At 45.5% G+C, this 14,122-nt stretch overlaps 1 protein-coding gene across 9 annotated transcripts in view; it reads right to left on the bottom strand.

Annotated features, from left to right (window-relative positions):
• Nucleotides 1-14,122, bottom strand: part of svild (supervillin d) — a 174,610-nt gene that overhangs the window by 135,278 nt on the left and 25,210 nt on the right. For 5 of the 9 annotated variants that reach the window (XM_080213807.1, XM_080213808.1, XM_080213809.1 and 2 more), the window contains exon 1: nucleotides 1,071-1,300. The exons of 1 other annotated variant lie outside the window; for it this stretch is intronic. The gene's annotated coding sequence lies outside the window, so the exon portion shown is untranslated. Of the gene's footprint in view, nucleotides 1-1,070; nucleotides 1,301-14,122 lie in introns of those variants that run through there. 3 more of the 9 variants (XM_080213814.1, XM_080213816.1, XM_080213813.1) reach the window with 2 other exon arrangements.

Here is a 14,122-nt window from a genome sequence, read left to right as displayed (position 1 = left end):
AGAGCAACTTCACCTCAAAGACTGTATCAGACCAAGAAGACTCACTGTGTGTGACCTTCTCGTGGACAATAAATGCCAAGTTGACCAGTATCACAGAATCCTGATAATTATTTGTTTAATATATGTTGAATGAGCCATTGGGTGATTTTGAGATCTAGAGCAACTACCCCCTGACCAGAGGCATGATCACGGACCCCACACGCCCCGGACATTCTTTCTCCCACCTTCTTCCGTCGGGGAAAAGATACAAGAGTCTGAAAACATGCACCGACTGACTCAAGAACAGCTTCTTCCCTGCTACCATCAGACTTTTGAATGGTCCAATTACACATTAAGCTGATCTTTCTCTCCATCCTATCGGTAAACAGTAACACTATATTCTGCACCCTCTCCTTTCCTTCTCCCCTATGTACTCTATGAATGGTATGCTTTGTCTGTGTAGCGTGCAAGAAACAACACCGTACTGTATCCCAATACGTGTGACAATAATAAATCAAATCACTTTGGGGAAGGGAGTGGAGAGATGAGATAATAAATCAAAAATCCAGCTCTCTGATTTACTATGTGCTGTCATCTCAGCCTCATACAGAGAGCAGTTTCAGCCCCAGTCCCTAGATATTGAAGATTACACTTTCTCCTCCTTTGCTACTGTAGACTTGTGTTCAGGGCCGGTGTCCCCCCCGAATCACTGGCTTGGATCTGTACACTGGCTAAACTGACTTGAGTCCTGCAGCTGAACTGTTAGCTTCCAGCTGTGTTAACTAACACAATATTCCAGCAGGAGGTTCAGAAAATCAGAAGGGCAAACAAACTCCAAAAGAGGGATAAAAAAAGTGGATGTTTACATCAGTTTACAGTATAGCCAACCACACGCAAGAACAGACAATATAGTGACTTCCATCAAAATCCTGACTTAATATTTATAATAGAACCAGACTGAAGTTGAAAGGACACTCGGCGATAAACTTGCAGAACTTGTAAACTTCCAATTACGCTTTTCTTTTAAAAGATTCATTTTTCGTCTTTATGAAAGAGGCTGGAACATTCTCAAAATAAAGGATCTGACTCACAATCTTGTGGCTTCTCTGGGCTGCAGTCAGCTGAGATTGTCTTTCATCGGGCGGTGTCAGTCACTCTGGAAATTCCACCCCACGATGCTAACCACTCAGTGGCTCCCAGTAACTCTCTCCTCTCCCTGCCATAGGGAGAGCTCTTTCACAGCTATCCTGCCCAGCAAACAAAAACGTCACTCAGGAACCTTCCTGCTGCAGGTTTTTTTAAACACACACACACACACACACACACACACACACACACACACACACACACACACACACACACACACACACAGCAGCAGCAGGCTACGAAACTGTCGCTTTAGACTTGTCACTCAGTGAGAATGTGAACAAACAGGTTTTCCTGACACAAGTCCAGCCCTTCACTGACAGAGACACAAATCTGGGCACAGATGACTGGCTGATATGACTCCAGCCTCTCATCATAAATCCAAACACACGTCTCCAGCTACCTGCCAAATATTCCTGCACCCTGGGACACCCAGATTCACCCCATCCACTTTCCACAGGGCAGAATATAAGAAGGTTGTGTGCCGATGTGGAGATCACACACTACATGTTGTGAGGATTGTTAATTGTTTCTCTCAAGGTGTTTATGGACTTTGGCCTCAGGATGGGAGGGGCGGTGTACCCAGTCAAACTGCACACATAAAGACAGGAAGCAATGCTTAATCTGGTTAGGAGGAGTCTTTGCCCATTGCACAGACTTGAAGCATATTTGCATTTCAATGCATTCCTGATCAGCTGCTGGCAATGTAAACTCGCCTGGGTAGAGTCTAACTCCTTATCAACCTGTCCTGCTCCCCCCACACTGATGCTATACTTAAGAAAGCCCATCTACACCTTCACTTTCTCAGGAGACTAAGGAAATTTGGCACGTCACCTACGTCTCTCACCAATTTCTACAGATGCACTACAAAAAACACCCTCTCTGGTTGTGTCACAGCTTAGCATGTCTCCGGCTCTGTCCAAGATCACAAGAAACTACAAAGTGTTGTGAATGCAGCCCAGTCCATCACGCAAACCAGCCTCCCATCCTTTGACTCCATCTATACTTCCCGCTGCCTCGGCAAAGCATAATCAAGGACTCCACACACCCCGGATATGCTGTCTTCCACCTGCTTCCATCGGGAAGATGATACAGGGCAGCAAATATTTCCCTTAAGTATATAAAATATTGTTGATTAAGTGGGCTGCTTTGTCCTGGATGGTGTTGAACTTCTTGAGTGTTGTTGAAGTCGCACTGATCCAAGCAAATAGAAAGCATTCCATGACATGTACTTTGTAGATGGTGGGTCACATCTGGAGTATTATTACGTACAGCATTCATCTCCTTATTTAAGGAAAGATGGAAATGTGTTAGTTCAGAGGTGTGTTATGGGACTAATACCAGGAATGGGTGGGTTATCTTCTGAGGAAAAATTGGAGGCGTTGAGTTTGTACCTACTGGAGTTTAGAAGAATAAGAGATGACTTGATTGAAATCTTTACGATCTGGGGGATCTTGATGGGGGGTGGGGGCAAATGAGGTTAGGATGTGGTAGAATTGAGAACTAGGGGCACTGTTTAAAAATAAGTGGTTGTTCATTTAAGATAAAGATGAGGGCAATAGAGACCTATGAATTATTGGAGTTCTATGAGGATGTGTCTAGGGCGGTGGATAGAGGAGAGCCGGTGGATGTGGTCTTTCTTGATTTTCAGAAGGCGTTTGACAAGGTACCTCACAAGAGGTTATTGCAGAAGGTAAGGGGGCATGGAGTTGGGGGTAGGGTGTTAGCGTAGATAGAGGATTGGCTGTCAAATAGGAGGCAGAGAGTGGGGGTCAGTGGGTGCTATTCAGATTGGTGGTTGGTGACTAGTGGAATGCCCCAGGGGTCGGTGCTGGGGCCTCAGCTATTTACCATTTATATAGATGATCTGGAGGAGGGAACCGAGTGTATGGTGTCGAAATTTGCTGATGACACCAAGATTGGTGGAATGGCAAATTGCGCGGAGGGTGTGGAGAGTCTGCAGAAGGATCTAGATAGGCTGGGCAAATGGGCCAGGAACTGGCAAATGGAATTTAATGTTGGCAAGTGAGAGGTGGTCCACTTTGGTAGGAATAATGGTAGAAAGGACTGTTACTTACATGGCGAAAAACTGCAGCATGCGACGGTGCAGAGGGGCCTCGGGGTCCTTGTGCATGAGTCGCAAAAACCCAGCCTGCAGGTGCAGCAGGTGGTCAGGAAGGCGAATGGGATGCTGGCCTTCATAGCGAGGGGGATTGAATATAAAAGTAGGGAGGTCTTGCTGCAGCTGTATAGGGCACTGGTGAGGCCGCAGCTGGAGTACTGTGTGCAGTTTTGGTCGCCACACTTACGCAAGGATATTTTGGCCTTGGAGAGAGTGCAGAGGAGGTTTACTAGGCTGATGCCAGAGTTGAGGGGGTTGAGCTATGAGGAGAGGCTGAATAAACTAGGCTTGTACTCGTTAGAGTTTAGAAGAATGAGGGGAGATCTCATTGAGACGTATAAGATGATGAATGGGATAGATAGGATAGAGGTGGAGAGACTCTTCCCGCTCAGAAAGGACAGTAGGACTAGGGGGCACAGCCTCAAGATAAAGGGGGGGGCGGTTTCGAACGGAGTTGAGGAGGAACTTCTTCACTCAAAAGGTGGTGAATCTCTGGAATTCTCTGCCCGTTGAAGTGGTGGAGGCTGCCTCGCTAAATATTTTTAAGACGCGGGTTGATGGGTTTTTGATAAGCGAGGGGATTGAGGGTTATGGGGAGAGGGCGGGAAAGTGGAACTGAGCCACAACAGATCAGCCATGATCTTATTGAATGGCGGGGCAGGCTCGAAGGGCTACATGGCCTACTCCTGCTCCTATTTCTTATGTTCTTATGTAATTTGGAACTCTGTTCTTCAAAAGGCAAAGGAAGCGTCTTTTAAGGCAGAGTTGGATAGATTCTTGATTAACAAGGGGCTGACTGGGGTAGCAGGAATGTAAGGTTGAGGTAACAACAAGATCAGTCATTGAATGGTGGACCAAGCTTGAAGGGCTAAGGGATCTACCTCTGTTCCTAATTTGCATGTTTGCATGGCAGTCTTTGGGAATTTCAAATATTAGTTCTGAATTTCAAGTCTCTGACCTGCTTATGTAGCCACAATATTTATGTCTCCAGTCCAGTTCAGTTTCTGGTCAATGGTAACCCTCAGGTTGTTGATAGTGGGGGAAATCATCAATGGTAATGCCTTTGAATGTCAAGGGTTGGTGGTTGGTTCCCTCTGGTTGGAGATGGTCATTGTCTGGCATTTGTTTGGCATGAATGCTCCTTGCCATTTATCAGCCTAACCCTGAATGTTATCCACCTCTTGCAGTGTATGGACACAGATGGTTCAATATCTCAGGAGTCACAAACGGTGCTGTACACTGTACAATCTTCAGTGAATATCCCCACTTCTGACCTTATGATGGAAGGAAGGTTATTAATGAAGCAACTGCAGATGGTAGACCTAGGACACAGCCCTGAGTAACTCCTGCAGCAACGTCCTGGGTAGAGATGTTTGCCCTCCAGCCTCACCTTGCTTTGTGCCAGGTATGACTCCAGCCTGTGGAGAGTTTACCCACTGATTACCATTGACTTTAATTTTTGCTTGGGCTTTTTGATGCCACAAAGGGTCCAATGCTGCCCTGATATCAAGGACAGTCACTCTCAACTCACCTCTTGGGTTCAGCTCTTTAGTTAATGTCTGGGCAGGAGACACGCAGCCCTGACAGAACCCAAACTGAGCACCAGTGAGTAGGTTCTATTTGTGTAAGTGCCACTTGATAGCACTGGCAGTAACACCTTCCAACACTTTGCTGATGATTGAGGGTAGATTGATGACGTTGGAATCGTTGGATTTTTAATGCTTTTTGTGGACAGGACATAGCTGGGCACTTTTCCACATTGTCAGGTCAATGCCAAGGTAGCAGCTGTACCAAAACAGATTGCAATCCAAGTGCTCTCTGGACACTGTGGGGGCGGGGACGGGGGGGGCAGGGCGGGGGGGGCGATTCTCCCATCATGCTGCACTAATTTTCTAGCACAGCCGGCCAAGAGAATCATGCAGGGGGACAATTCGCAGGGTTCATCTCCCAGTGCTGGATTTCCTCTCATTGAGGGAGGGGAGGGTAAAATCCAGCCCAGGAAGGCTGTGTTGCTATGGCAATGAACATAGAACCCTACAGTGCAGAAAGAGGCCCTTTGGCCCATCAAGTCTGCACCGAACACAATCCTACCCAGGCCCTACCCCCATATCCCTACATATTATACCCACTAATCCCTCTAACCTACGCATCCCTGGAGACTAAGGGGCAATTTCTTAGCAAGGCCAATCAACCTAACCTGCACATCTTTGGACTGTGGGAGGAAACCTGCGCAAAGATATTTTGGCCTTGGAGGGAGTGCAGAGGAGGTTTACTGGGCTGATACCAGAGTTGAGGGGGTTGAGCTATGAGGAGAGGCTGAATAAACTAGGCTTGTACTCATTAGAGTTTAGAAGAATGAGGGGAGATCTCATTGAGACGTATGAGATGATGAATGGGATGGATAGGATAGAGGTGGAGAGACTCTTCCCGCTCAAAAAAGACAGTAGGACTAGGGGGCACAGCCTCAAGATAAAAGGGGGGCGGTTTAGAACGGAGTTGAGGAGGAACTTCTTCACTCAATCTCTGGAATTCTCTGCCCGTTGAAGTGGTGGAGGCTGCCTCGCTAAATATTTTTAAGAAGCGGGTTGATGGGTTCTTGATAAGAGAGGGGATTAAGGGTTATGGGGAGAAAGCGGGAAAGTGGAACTGAGCAGCGACAGATCAGCCATGATCTTATTGAATGGCGGGGCAGGCTCGAGGGGCTGGATGGCCTACTCCTGCTCCTATTTCTTATGTTCTAAATCGGAGCACCTGGAGGAAACCCACGCAGACACGAGGAGAATGTGCAAACTCCACACAGACAGTGACCCGAGCTGGGAATCGAACCCAGGACCCTGAAGCTGTGAAGCAGCAGTGCTAACCACTGTGCTACCGTGCCGCCCACAATGTAAACATTGTAGTTTGGAATTAAAGATAGTGATAGTTGAAACTGCAACTTTCTTCCCATCAGGCGGCTGACCAGGATTCTTGCCCATTCCTTATTGCCCTGAGTTGGCACATACTGGCAGGATTGATCTCAACCAGTTTGGCCATGCCATGAATGCACATTCATGAACAGAATCCAGATCTTCTGACTCTGACAGGGATACTACGCACTGTGCCTCAAGACCTCCTCCCCAGCGGGGTTGATACCCAAAATCAATTTCCCTGCCTTTGCTCCAAAGCCATTGATTCTATTGCCTAAGAAAAGATATCCTTCAGCGGAGGACAGGAGGCTGGCCTCCTCTCTCCATTGGGGAAATGAACCTGTGGTGATGGGAGTGGAGATTGAGGGTTGTTGACTTGAGGATTAAATCCTCACACCTGTCAGGGTCTGCAGGATGTCATAGAAGACAAAGTGTAGTGGTGGAAGGGCGTGTTTCTGAATGGAGGGCTGTGATAAGTGGCATTCCTCAGGGATCAGTGCTGGGGCCTTTGCTATTTGTAATATACATAAATGATTTGGAGGAAAATGTAACTGGTTTGATTAGTAAGTTTGCGGACGACACAAAGGTTGGTGGGTTTACGGATAACGATGAGGACTGTCAGAGGATACAGCAGGATATAGATCAGTTGGAGACTTGGGCAGAGAGATGGCAGATGGAGTTTAATCCAGACAAATGTGAGGTAATGCATGTTGGAAGATCTAATACAGATAGGAAATATACAGTAAATGGCAGAACCCGTAAGAGTATTGATAGGCAGAGGGATCTGGGTGTACATATACACAGGTCACTGAAAGTGGCAACGTAGGTGGAGAAGGTAGTCAAGAAGGCATACGGCACGCTAGCCTTCATCAGCTGGGGCATTGAGTTTAAAAATTGGCAAGTCATGTTGCAGCTTTATAGAATCTAACTAAGGCTGCACTTGGAATACAGTGTTCAATTCTGGTTGCCACACTACCAGAAGGATGTGAAGGCTTTGGAGAGGGTACAGAAAAGATTTATCAGGATGTTGCCTGGAATGGAGGGCGTTAACTATGAAGAGAGGTTGAAGAAACTTGGTTTGTTCTCACTAGAACCATGGAGGTTGAGGGGTGACCTGATCGAAGTCTACAAGATTATGAGGGGCATGGACAGAGTGGATAGTCAGAAGCTTTTTCCCAGGGTGAAAGAGTCAATTACTAGGGGGCATAGATTTAAAGTGCGAGAGGCAAAGTGTAAAGGAAATGTACGAGGCAAGTTTTTTACACAGAGGGTGATGGTTGCTTGGAACTCGTTGCCGGGGGAGATAGTGGAAGCAGATAAAATAGTGACTTTTAAGGGGCATCTTGCCAGATACATGAATAGGATGGGAATGGAGGGATGTGGTCCCCGGAAGGGTAGGAGGTTTTAGTTCAGTCGGGCAGCATGGTCAGTGCAGGCTTGGAGGGCTGAAGGCCCTGTTCCTGTGTACTGTAATTTTCTTTGTTCTTTGTTCAGAGTGCAGGGAAGAAAACTGGAGACGGTGAGAAAAAAAACAAATGAATTAGCAATAAGATAAGCTTCGCTTTCATTTGAAGTGTGTAGACTCCTGTTCATGTCCTGACATATTTTAGTAGTGACATATATATCAATCGGATCAGTGGAAAAAACACTGGGAAATCCGGAAATCAATCAGTACAAGAGCCCTCATGATAGCAGATTAACAAAGACTCCGGCTTTCATTGTATTAAAATATATTCAAATATAATTCTTAGACTGAACATGTATTCCTGGTGATGTTAAATGTTAGCCGCAGACACATTCATTCTGAGCAAGCTGGATAGCTCAATCCAATGTTTAATTAAACCTTTGACTTCGACACACAACAACTGGCAACACTTGAAGCAATTCTCTATCATTTGGAATTAAACTCCCAGAATTAGAAATTCCCCAGAGAGTCAGTGTCACAGACTCGATTTTCACCTATTTAAATTGCCTCTGTACAGATTCCATAAATAATAATATGTAATAAACAAAGCTTCAAAGGATCAAACATCTTAGAACATAGAACACTACAGCACAAACAGGCCCTTCGGCCCACAAGCTGTGCCGATCATATCCTTACCTACCAGGCCATAGAACTATCTGTAACTCCCAATCCCATTAAATCCCATATACTCATCCAGAAGTCTTTTAAAAGACCCCAGCGAGTTCGCCCCAACCACCACCGACAGCAGCCAATTCCACTCACTCACCACCATCTGAGTGAAAAACTTACCCCTGACATCTCCTCTGTACTTGCTCCCCAGCACCTTAAACCTGTGTCCTCTCGTAGCAACCATTTCAACCCTGGGAAATAACCTCCAAGAATCCAGCCTATCTACTCCTCTCAACATTTTATAAACCTCTATCAGGTCGCCTCTCAACCTTCATCTCTCCAGGGAGAAGAGACCTAGCTCCCTCAACCTATCTTCATAAGGCATGCCTCCCAATCCAGGCAACATCCTTGTAAATCTCCTCTGCACCCTCTCAATAGCTTCCACATCCTTCCTGTAGTGAGGCGACCAGAACTGCGCACAGTACTCCAAGTGGGCTCTGACAAGGGCCTTATAAAGTTACAGCATTACTCCTGACTCCTAAACTCAATCCCTCGATTAATGAAGGCCAGTACACCATACGCCTTCTTGACCACATCCTCCACCTGTGAGGCCAATTTAAGAGTCCTATAGGCCCAGACCCCAAGATCCTTCTGCTCCTCAACACTGCTAAGAGTCCTACCCTTGATATTGTACTCATTCATCCCATTGGACCTGCCAAAATGGACCACTACACATTTATCCACATTGAAGTCCATCTGCCGCTTCTCCACCCAGTCTTGCATCCTATCTAACTAAAAAAGTAGGTGTTCCTCAGGGTTAATGTCCCAGACCCAACCATTGTCAGCCTTCTTCATCAATGACCTTCCCTCTGTCACAAGGTCACAAAGGGATTTTCATTGATGATTGCACAATGTTCAGCACCATTCGCAAATCTTCAGATACAGAAGCAGTTTGAGTCCATGTGCAGCAAGGTCCGGACAATATCCAAGCTTGGGCTGACAAAAGACAAGTAACATTTGTGCCACTCAAGTGCCAAACAATGACCATCTCCAACAGGAGAGAAGCTAACCATCTGCCCTTGACGTTAATGGCATTACCATTGCTAAACTCCCCTCCCCCACCCCCCGTAACATTCCTCATTATTAACACCCTGAGGGTTACAATTGATCAGAAATTGGACTGGACTAGCTATATAAATACTGTGGCTACAAGAGTTGGTCAGAGACTAGGAACCCTGCAGTGAGTAATTCACCGCCTGACTCCCCAAAGTCTGTGCATCAGCTTCAAGATGTGGAGATGTTGGCATGGTACTGGGGTAAACACAGTAAGAAGTCTTACAACACCAGGTTAAAGTCCAACAGGTTTATTTGGCAGTAAAAGCCACTAGCTTTCAGGCTAGTGGCAAATCCTGAAAGCTAGTGGCCTTTACTACCAATTAAACCTGTTGGACTTTAACCTGGTGTTGTGAGACTTCTTACTGCATCAGCTTCAAGCCAGGAGTATGATGGGATATCCTCCTCTTGCCCGGATGAGTGCAGCTCCAACAAAACTCAAGAAGCTCCACATCATCCAGGACAAAGCGACCCATTTCTTTGCACCCCATCCATCACCTTAAACATCCACTCCCTCCACAATCTATTCAGATTAGCAGCATTGTGTGCCATCTACAAGATGAACTGTATGATCTCATCAAGGCTCCTTTAAAACCCTATACCATCCAGAAGGACAAGGGCAGCAGATGCATGGGAACACCAGCACTTGGAAGTTTCCCTCCAAGCCACTCACCGTATTGACTTGGAAATATATTATTGTTCTTTCATTGTTGCTGGCTTAAAACCCTGGAACTCCCTCCCTAACAGCACTGCCCCTATGGACTGTAGTGGTTCAAGGAGGTGATTTGCCACCACCTTCTCAAGGGCAAATAGGGGTGGGCAATAGTTACTGGTTTAGCCAAATACACCAACACTAAAATAATACAAAAAAATACAATAGGGAGCCTCTGTCCACTATTTATCATTTCAACATTGCTCACTTTAATGCTCGCCTCAAAGAGAGATTCTCATTTAGTTGGAAGGATACACAAACCTGATAATATAACCAATTATTTCTGAGTATAGGCAGCCAACACCCTCCCCCTGTTTGCTTTGCCCAAAGCGGGCTCTGCAGCTATTCAGAGAGGCGACATTCAGGGAGCAGATGGCTGCCATCAGAATTACCTTCAAAGAAACTGCTGCCAAATAGACTCCCCCCCCGGTGAACTACCTTCAGCCCAAAGAGGGCATGCCTTACTGGTTAACGAGTAACAGAGTCAAATGAATCAGCAGTGCACTGCCTCTTGTTATCGGTTAAAATTCCCTACTTTCTTTTATTGGATCTGAAAAGAGATTCGATGGATCGAAGTACATTTCTGAAATGGTGAAATAGCATTTAGACTAGAGCGATTAGATTAAAAAGCTGAAATCATTATAATCTGTTTATAACGCGGCAACAGATTGGATGATGGATAATCTGTCATGGCCATGCTGTCAACAGTATAAAACATGCCCACCTGCTGGTATGTTAGAGTTTGATGATTTCTTGCTTTGGGAACATGGGAATGACAAGCAATGGATGGACAAACCCACCCCCTCCTCCCCCGGGAAACCATAACATAATGTAAGAACATAAGAAATAGGAGCAGGAGTACGCCATCTAGCCCTTCGAGCCTGCCCCGCCATTCAATAAGATCATGGCTGATCTGAAGCGGCTCAGTTCCACTTTCCCGCTTTCTCCCCATAACCCTTAATTCCCTTGCCTACCAAAAACCTATCCACCCGTGACTTAAATATATTTAGCGAGGTAGCCTCCACCACTTCAACGGGCAGAGAATTCCAGAGACTCACTGTAGTATCTCAGAAAGAGTGGCGATTTATGAACAGGAATAACTATAGACAGAGAATGCGGAAGATGCTAGTGACTGCTTCAATCCCTGTCTCCAGACTGCCTGGGAGGGCCCACTCCCTCCCTCAGGGTTTGGATGTTTTAGCCCAATTGGCCAAATGGATGACATGTCCCTCTGAAACCTCGCCCCTTAAAGGTGTTCGCTACTACTCTCACTCAGTCCCTTCCAGTGACAAGCTTTTAGGAAGGTTGCACCAGTCTGGTTGAAAAATCTTCCGTTCTCTGGAGGAGAAAATATACCCTTGTGTGAAACCACCATGGAGTACAAACCAGGTGGTGCAACTAGAACAAAAATAAAATTCCGCAGTGATGGGAACTTTTAAAAATTCATTTATAGGATGTGGGTTCTGCTGGCTAGACCAGCATTTTCTGTCCTTCCCTAATTGCCCTTGGGAAAGTGGTGGTGAGCTGCCTTCCTAAGCCACTGCAGGCCCTGAGGTGTAGGTACACCCACAGTGCTGTTAGGAAGGAAATGCCAGGGTTTTGGCTCAACAACAAGGAAGGAATGGCCAATATATCTCCAAGTCAGGATGGTGAATGAATTGGAGGGAAACTTAAGCCATGCTCACCATTACACCGCTATTGCACTTTTGCCATTTTCTTTAGACCTTACTCTTTAGCAGATAGAAAATTGAAAATGGTGGAAAAAAGGTTGTTTGGCTGACAGTCAAATATCATCCAGTTGGGTAATATAGGTTCTTGCTTTCCAACTGGTGTAGGAAGGTCGTGAGTCTCAAGGATGGATGTGTTGGACGGCTAATAGAGTCATAGAGGTCTACAGCATGGAAACAGGCCCTTCAGCCCAACTTGTCCATGCAGCCTTTAAAACCCCTAAACTAATCCCAATTGCCCAAATTTGGCCCATATCCCTCTGTACCCATTGTACTCATGTAACTATCTAAATGCTTTTCAAAAGACAAAATTGTACCCGCCCCTACTACTGCCTCTGACAGCTTGTTCCAGACACTCACCATCCTCTGTGTGAAAAAATTGCCCCTTTGGATACTTTTGTATCTCTTCCCTCTCACCATAAACCTATGCTCTCTAGTTTTAGACTCCTCTACTTTTGGGAAAAGATATTGACTATCTAGCTGATCTGTGCCCCTCATTATTTTATTAGATGGTAGGTGTTAGGACAAATCACAGAACTGTTTTGAGCAGAAAGAGGCCATTTGACCCAACGTATTTGCACTAGCTGTCCGACTTGGTACCATTTTCCTGTCTTTTCCCTCTACCCCCCACACATTGTTTCGATTCAAATAATCATCTAATGGCAACTTCAATGCCTCAGCTGAACCTGCCTCCACCACACAAGTTATGTGATGAAACCCCCAGGAATATATTTAATTACAGTTGGATGCCCTCTTTCTGCTGGAAATCAGTGAGAGCTGGTTGGGAAGGTGGGTCAGAGGGCACACTAATGACTAATATTTGAGGTAATTATTGGGAAGCAAATTGGATTCTTATAGTGGGGTGGACATAACCGTGGTAGGTCGGATCTCAAACACTGACAAGACAGAGTACAGGAATGAGTTGGAGAATCTGGTGAACTGCTGCGATAACAATAATCTCTCCCTCAATGTCAAGGAAATTGCCATCACTTCAGGAAGCATAGTGGAGAACATGCCCCTTACGTCAACAGAGCGAAGTAGAAATAGTCGAAAGCTTCATTTTTTTAGGTGCCCAGATCACCAACAACCTGTCCTGGTCCCCCCCATGCCAATGCTATACTTAAGAAAGTCCACCAACGCCTCTACTTTCTCAGAAGACTATGGAAATTTGGCATGTCAGCTACGACTCTCACCAACCTTCACAGATGCACCATAGAAAGCATTCTCCCTGGTTATACCACAATGTGGTATGGCTCCTTCTCTGCCCAAGACTGCAAAAAACAATAAAATGTTATGAATGTAGCCCAATCCATCATGCAAACCAGCCTCCCATCTATTGACTCTATCTACACTTCCTGCTGCCCCGGCAAAGCAGCCAGCATTAAGGACCCCACACACCCCAGGACGTTCTCTCTTCCACCTTCTTTCATCAGGAGAAGAATACAAAAGTCTGAGGTCACGTACCAACCAACTCAAGTACAATTCTTCCCTGCTGCTGTCAGACTTTTGAATGGACCTACCTTGCATTAAGTTGATCTTTCTCTATACCCTAGCTATGACTGTAACATTACATTCTTCACTGTCTCCTTTCCTTCTCTATAAACGGTATGCTTTGTCAGTATAGCGCGCAAGAAATAATACTTTTCACTGCTTACTAATGCATATGACAATAATAAATCATGTCATAAGCTTTAAGCAACATTTAATAGTTTAACGATAAATAAAAATAGGTTCATCAACTTTTTAATGTCTTTTTTCAAGGCAATTTCTATCGCACATTTCATACAAACCAGCAACATCAAAGGATTCGAATCAACAACTTTCACTTTGCGACATTCCCTGCAAACTGAACCGCTAATCCAGACAGCAACCTTTGACCTGTGCACATTGACCTTTGATCTCCTAAAGTGACAGCTGGCTTGTAGAAGCCTTCCCCTGCACTGATTCTGTGTTGACTGGTATTGCTGACTCTTTGCCAGTCAGTCCTGAGGAGGTTGGCTGTGTGACAGATCCATGATTGATGAGCAGTTGCCATATATGTAGAGATCGACACAGATGCCGAGGCCTGTGGGCGATTTACAGAGGGCTGGCACCTTACTGAGGTATCAGATGTACTCTGAGTGACACTTCAGACTGTCCCTGTCATTCACTAAACATTCAGATAACAAGGGCTGACATTTCACTCAGGCACTCCTTAAAGTCACAGACGACATCTATAAGAAAGTTGTTTTGATATACAGTAAGAATTCTGTCAGGCTGCTATGATTTAATTGAATAGCCTCTGGTTAAAAATTAAAGATTTCAGCGATACCAATACAGGGCAAAGTCAGTTAGTAAAACTGA

The sequence above is a fragment of the Carcharhinus amblyrhynchos genome, chromosome 27, assembly GCF_965287045.1.
Source record: "Carcharhinus amblyrhynchos chromosome 27, sCarAmb.v2.hapA, whole genome shotgun sequence".
In the NCBI taxonomy this organism is placed as follows: Eukaryota; Metazoa; Chordata; class Chondrichthyes; order Carcharhiniformes; family Carcharhinidae; genus Carcharhinus; species Carcharhinus amblyrhynchos.
This window is presented reverse-complemented; position numbering and strand designations above follow the sequence as displayed.